Genomic DNA, 6,621 nt, shown 5'->3' with positions numbered 1-6,621 from the left:
TGTATCACAAGCAAGTTCTCCCTTGCTTTCTCCTTCAGGTGGTGATGATGTGTCGGGGGGGGGGGGATGTTAGGCAGGAATTGAATTTAATTTTTTGAAAATGCAAAGAACATCCCAAGCAATTTGCTAAACAGAACAACTTTGCTCCTGCCCTGTGTAACACCAGACTCACAGGCCACCCACAGCTATTTAGAGTTTAAATTAATTTAATTAAGTACGATATAAAATGCCATATCTGAAACTGGACCAATCACATTTCAAGTCACAGTAATGATGACAACAATCGCAAGGACAGGAACGACGGGACGCACAATTAGCCTGCTCCATGGAATGGTGACACAGGCGGCTGCCTCAATTAGAGTTGGCAGGGGACAGTTGGAGAAATCTGCCACATGTCAGAAATACCAACTGAGGGTCACCGGGGGGCACCTCTCATCAAACTGCACTGAACTCAGGAACAGCCAAACATTGTAATAACAGAACCCTCAGGTGTGAATGAGCAAGCCAGCGGAAATGGTCGTGTTCAGAGAGAGGACCCCACAGGAAACTCACCAAGTCTTGAGCTGGAGCAGTTTGTTCAAGCCTGGCGGTGTTGGAGCTGGGCAGAGGGGCCTAGGTCTCCTGTGCTCTGACTTCTTAAGTGTGCTGTTTGGGTCATCTGTCCCCTGCACCTCCATTTCTGCCCATACCTTAAGGTCCCCTTGCTTCGGTTCCGTGGCTCGTGCAATTGACAGTTGCCCTCTTTGGGACTTGAGGTTGTCAGTGATTTATCTCATCATGACTGCAGCAGTTTCCTGAATCTCCACTCTGCCCTTTTCGCTTGCTTACTGTCATCACGAAGTTTTAGGATTTTTAAAAAAGATTTATTTATTTCATGTACGTGAGTACACTGTCGCTGTCTTCAGACACCAGAAGAAGGCATTGGATCCCATTACAGATGACTGTGAGCCACCATGTGGTTTCTGGGAATTGAACTCAGGACCTCTGAAAGAGCAGTCAGTGCTCTTAACCACTGGGCCATCTCTCCAGCTCAGGTTTTAGGATTTTGAGCTACAGCGTGATGCTAGGCTCTTCCGTTCTGAATGTCAGCTTGCCAAGTTCTCCCTGCAGCTCTATGCATTTTTTATTTCTCTGAGTTTGAAGCTATATTTACAAATCTTCAGCCAGTTTCTTAATGTGTTTTACTTGGCATCTTTGTCTGAGAATAGTATCAGATGAGCTTCAAGGTACTAAAGCAGTGCCTTAGTATGAATTTTGTATTTCTTTTAAATGTTTATATTCGTGTGTTCTTTTTTTAGTTTGAGGTAAGTTTTTGCTGGGTGGCCCAAGCTGGTCTTGAATTTCTAGACCCAGTAAGCAATCCTGCTTTAGCTAAGTGCTTAGACATGTGTGCTACCACGCCTGGGCCAGTGTTCTTATGGGAGATTTCTCTTACAGAAGTGTTTGGTTGGACTCTGTTTCATGAAACTTCTGTTTTTCAGTTTGCTATCTCAGTTTGTATCTATTTTCTATTTATTGACACACTTGACTTTATTTTCATGATTCCACTTCTCAGTCCTCAGCTCCTGTTTTCTCTCTTTCTTTCTTGTGGTTTCTCTTGAAATAAATTTTTTCCTCCCATCGTTCATTTCAGGTGTGAATATCTTAAGTTCTATTTTTATTCTTATATAGCCCAGTAGCCCAGGTTAGTCATAGATCTGTTTTCCTACTGTGTCTCAGCTTCCCCAGTGCAGGGCTTATAGGCATGCACCTCTTTGGCTGGCAGGAGTTATTCTTAAGATTTGCACAGCATCTGGGCAGAATCTCTCAGCCTGTCCACTGCTAAGTGGACCCGGGAATGTCCATTCTCAGTGCAGAGAGCTCACCTATTCACATATTATTCTGAACTGTCATCTAGTTTCATCTTTTATATCACACACACACACACACACACACACACACACACACACACACATGCACACACTAGGCTTGTCTGCATGCTTCTTGAATCACATTTCTGGTCTAGACACATTTAACATTTAACATGTTGCTTCATTAGTTGGTGATTTTGAGGCTTAAATAAGATATTGCTCTCACAGGTGTGATAAGCCTGTTCTCCAGTTGCTTCTCAGAGTTACTGGTCTCATTCTTGAGTATCTCAGAGAAAAGGAATATGAATACTACAATTTCCATTTTAATATATTGCAAATAGTCTCCTCCCACTATAGTGCCTGATCCTGTCTGGCAACTTAGCTGGGTATAAAAGCCTCACTTGACAATGTGATACATTCTCTCTACACCATAAAGGTATCTTCCCACCACCCTCTGCCTTCTAATGCTTCTAACAAATAATTTATCATCAGCTGAATTATGGCTCTGCTTCAAACTTCCTCCCATCACAAGCAGGACTCTGACCCACTTCCCCCAAACAATGATGTCTCCTTTCCAAGTCTTTGTGCTTAGAAAAAGTTTGCCAGAGGAGACTGAATATGGTGTCTTTGAGTCCACCTGACAGATGCTCATTTAACAAGTGGAGGAGCCACACAGAGGAAAGGCCCATGTGGAGGTTTGGCACACAGGCTGGTTGTCTGAAAGCCAAAGAGAGACTTGTGTCTGCACTGCCAGGAGAAATGAACTTTGGTTTCTGAAGCCTCTTCGTCTGTGTGTTCTGGTGTAGAAGACACACAGGATCTGTTTTCTGCTTTGCTTGGTTTCTTTTTAATGTTGTTTCCTGTCATGATGTTTGCTTGCCTACAACTTCCATGAGCCATGACTCTGGGACCTCACTTTATCCACCTGGAGACAAGAGTTTGATGGCAAGCCCAAGACAGCTTGACAAGGATGGACGTCCCTGGGTTGACTTTGGGAATGCCGTGTCAAGAGCTTCCCAACACTTTTAGATGGACCAGAGCTGCTCCCGGTCTTAGTGCGAGGTGTGGCTTCTGCCGAACACAGTCCTCAGGAGAGTCTAGAGTTTGTCAGAAGGTGGGCAGTTGCTGCTGTGCGACCAGTCCCCTCCCCAAAAGGAACCAGGGGTGCAGAGTCCGCTGAGCTTCACTGACAGCCAGCACTCTGTGTGGTACAATCTTTCTTAGACGAATCACCAGGGACTGCACTGGGTTGGACTCTGAGAAGCCTGGACCTCGTCTCCCGCGGATGTAGCCCATACACTTATTCGATGTTGAGGATGTTTGGTCAGTTCATGTCCTCACTTGTCACAGGTGAGTAACCACGTTCCCACAGCCTAGTTAGTGGCTGTGACATTGGGTGAGATATGTGGAAAGCTGGTAGACTGACCTCAGCTACCACCCAGGCTCAGATCCAGGGCTTTGATTGGCTCATCCTGACATCTACCCCATCTATGAACTGCTGGAGCACATGAAAGGGCTCACACCCTCACACCTCCTGCAAAGCCTGCAAGTGGTCCTGGTCTCAGAAGCATTCCGACATTTCCCTATGTTAAGATACAGGCTCTGGGGCTATGTCTGCTGTCCCATGGCATCTCCCCACACCCCGTGTGTTTGTTTATATAGACTCAGGCAAGTGGAGAACTATCCATAGATTCTTGTCTTAGGATGTCTTCCTTTCTCACCGAGGATACTGAAACCATTGGAAGTTTGGTAGCCTTCCCCTGGGAAGCCATATTGACCTGGGGCAGTTTATGTGGGAAAGTTCTTTGTGTTCTCTTCTTATTCCCTGAAAAATCACTCCGTTTATGTTTTATCTCTTATTATTAGATCAGTTTGGGTATAAATACTTTTCTGGGGATTTTTCTCTTTGCCAACCAAGCGCCACATGCCGAATGTTCTAAATCAGGAGACTGTCTCACATCTCTGTAACCGTCCTCTGACACCTACTCGGTAGGTTACACCATTTGGAATGTGTTTTGTTCTTTTCGTCTTATCAATAACTTTTCATTTTATCCTGCGTGATCAGGGACTATTGATTGTGACGTTTCTGCTCTGGGGCCCGTACTGTTTCCTAGATCCACTGGAAAACCCATGTTCATCACTGTTACGTGCGTGCTCGAGAGGATGCAGCTGCCTCTGCCTCCACTCCAGGCTTGAGCTTGTGAGGGGACGGATGTGAACTCCGCATCCGGGGCCCGGCCCTCCTCACCGCTGTTTAGATATTCCATCCTTCCTGGCTGTTTGGTGGTGCCGCTCAGATCTCTCCAGAGAAATGTGATGCTTAGCTGCAAGGAGAGTAGTTAGCTGGCAGCTGTGCATGTATGTACCCAAGACCATCTCTTTCCTGGGGTGTCCCAGGCAGGGCAGTGCCAGGTGGCCTCAGGACCCGCTGCTTCTGCACACATGGGGCGACTCCCCCTGTGAGCGGTTCTTGTTAAGAACCTCCAGGTGAGCTTTTGAGACTTTTGTCAGGTGCAGGGCTTTGGAGGAGCCCCTTCGTAACCCCACATACTCTAATTCCATCACGGGCCTTACCCTGGAGGACAGGAGCTATGCACTGTCCTTCTGGTCCCTTCATCTACCTCAGTCAGGAGCAGGCTGGAAGTCACACACCTTCTGGCTCCCAGCATTGCCTGTGTCTTCTAGAGGTCACGACTGCTACTGTTATAAAAATACTTTATCTCCGGTGGGAAATGCGCCTTGTGCGTTAGAGTCTCTTCTGTGTTTAAAGCCATTTTTTGGCCTCTTTTTGTCTGGTGGTGGGGGCTGGGGGGGCCGGTCTTTTCACTTTTCCAGGGCTCAGACTCACGGTGATGACAGGAGGGGAGGACTTCAGTGTCTTCCCAAGTCTTTGGTTTATTTCCTCCTGTGGGACCTGAAGCCCCGCCCCCTTGTACCGGTCATTCCTGTGCATTTCCTGTTGGCTTTCTCCCCAGGGCCTCTGCACCTCTGCAGTGAGTACTGAACTCCTAGCACATGGTTCTCCATTTATGGGGCCTCTGAGTGATGCCCCCCATACTGGCTTTTATCTTCTCTTTTCCTCAACCACCCTTTCTCTGCTCCTGGTCCCTTTATGCCTGGACAGTGGCCAGAGGTGTGGCTCTGCTCTTTCTCTTGCAGTTGTTCCCCAGATGAGTAGCCTGTCTCTGTCTCTGCCCAGGAAGTGGTTTCTACCTGATTATGTCCTTCTTCCTGTTCTGTCCTGACCTAGAATGGAACCGGACCCAACGGAGCAGTGAAGCTGCTGGTCCCCTCTGTGGTCCTTGACGTTTTCTTGTGATGGTTTGATTTCAGATCCTTTTGTATGTGAGATTAGTATCCTCCAAACCTGCATTGCCCAGGGGTCCTGCTGGGACGGAACGGCTGGAGTGCTGCCGCAGGTGGATGTCTCCACCCCAGCACCCGCAGGGCACTGGAACACTTGGGGTTGAGACCTTCCTGCAGGACATGGGATAGGGCATGTGACTCCCTTTGTGTGAAGGTGCTCAGAGGCGGGGCCATGGAGATGGGTGGAGGAGGCGGGGCCATGGAGATGGGTGGAGGAGGCGGGGCCATGGAGATGGGTGGAGGAGGCGGGGCCATGGAGATGGGTGGAGGAGGCGGGGCCATGGAGATGGGTGGAGGAGGCGGGGCCGAGAGCGCCCGGGCATCTGCAGAAGCATAATCATAGCGGGATCTGCAGCCGGCACGTTACCAGCCTTGAGGTCCAGATTAAAGGAATGAGTGTGGAAAATGCCATGGGTGTGTGTGGTCCATGCCGTGTGGCAGAGCATGAGGCCATCTGCACAAACGCTGTTGGTGAAAAGCAATTAACAGGTCAGCTGCACTCGGGGAGCTTCTCATTCTCACCTTCAGGGACGGTTTCTTTGCCCTTGTGCGCAGGTCCCATGTGCACATCCCATCTTGCAACTGAGCAGCTGAGAGCACGGCATGACAACTTACTATTTTAAGTAAGTTTCGCTTCCATTTTGATTTCCTTAGATTTGAAATTTTTTTCTCTTTGAAAATGGAAGTGTAGTGACCAGAATTTATCATGTAAGTGTCTCTGTGTGAAGTTAAATACTACTATTACTGCTACTACTATTACTACTGCTACAGCAGGATGTGTGCGGGGTGCAGAATCACAATCCAAAACTCAGGAGACCGTGGTAGGAGGATTGTAAATTAGAGGCCAGCTTGGCATACATGGATAAATGGAAACTTCTCAAAGGGGGGTGGGGGAGGGAGTAAAGAAGAATGGGAAGAAGAGGAGGAATGGGAGGAGGAGAAAGGAGGGGAAAAGGATAGGGGAGGAAGAGGAGGAAAAGAGGAAGGAGAAGAGGAAGAAAAAGATAAGGAAGAAGGTAAGAAGAAAGAGGAAAAGGTAGAGGAGGGGAGGGAGGTAGGAGAGGGGGAGGAGAAGAGAAGGAGGAAGAGGAGGTGGTAGAGGAAGGGAGGTAAGAGAGGAGGAGGAAGAGGAGAAGGAAGAGGAAGAGGAGAAGGAAGATGAGGGGAGGTAGGAGAGGAGGAGGAAGAGGAGGAGGAAGAGGAAGAGAAGAAGGAAGAGGAGGAGAAGAAGGAGAAGGAGGAGGAGGAGGAAGAGGAGTAGAGGTAGGCAAGGAGGAGGAAGAGGAGGAGGAAGAGGAGGAGAGGTAAGAGAGGAAGAGGAAGAGGAGAAGGAAAAGGAAGAGGAGAAAGAAGAGGAGAAGGAGAAGGAGGGGGAGAAGGAAGAGGAGGGGAGGTAGGCGAGGAG

This window comes from Micromys minutus, assembly GCF_963924665.1.
Source record: "Micromys minutus genome assembly, chromosome: 1".
Classification (NCBI taxonomy): Eukaryota; Metazoa; Chordata; class Mammalia; order Rodentia; family Muridae; genus Micromys; species Micromys minutus.
The sequence above is the reverse complement of the archived record's forward strand: the minus strand, read 5'-3'. Positions refer to the sequence as shown.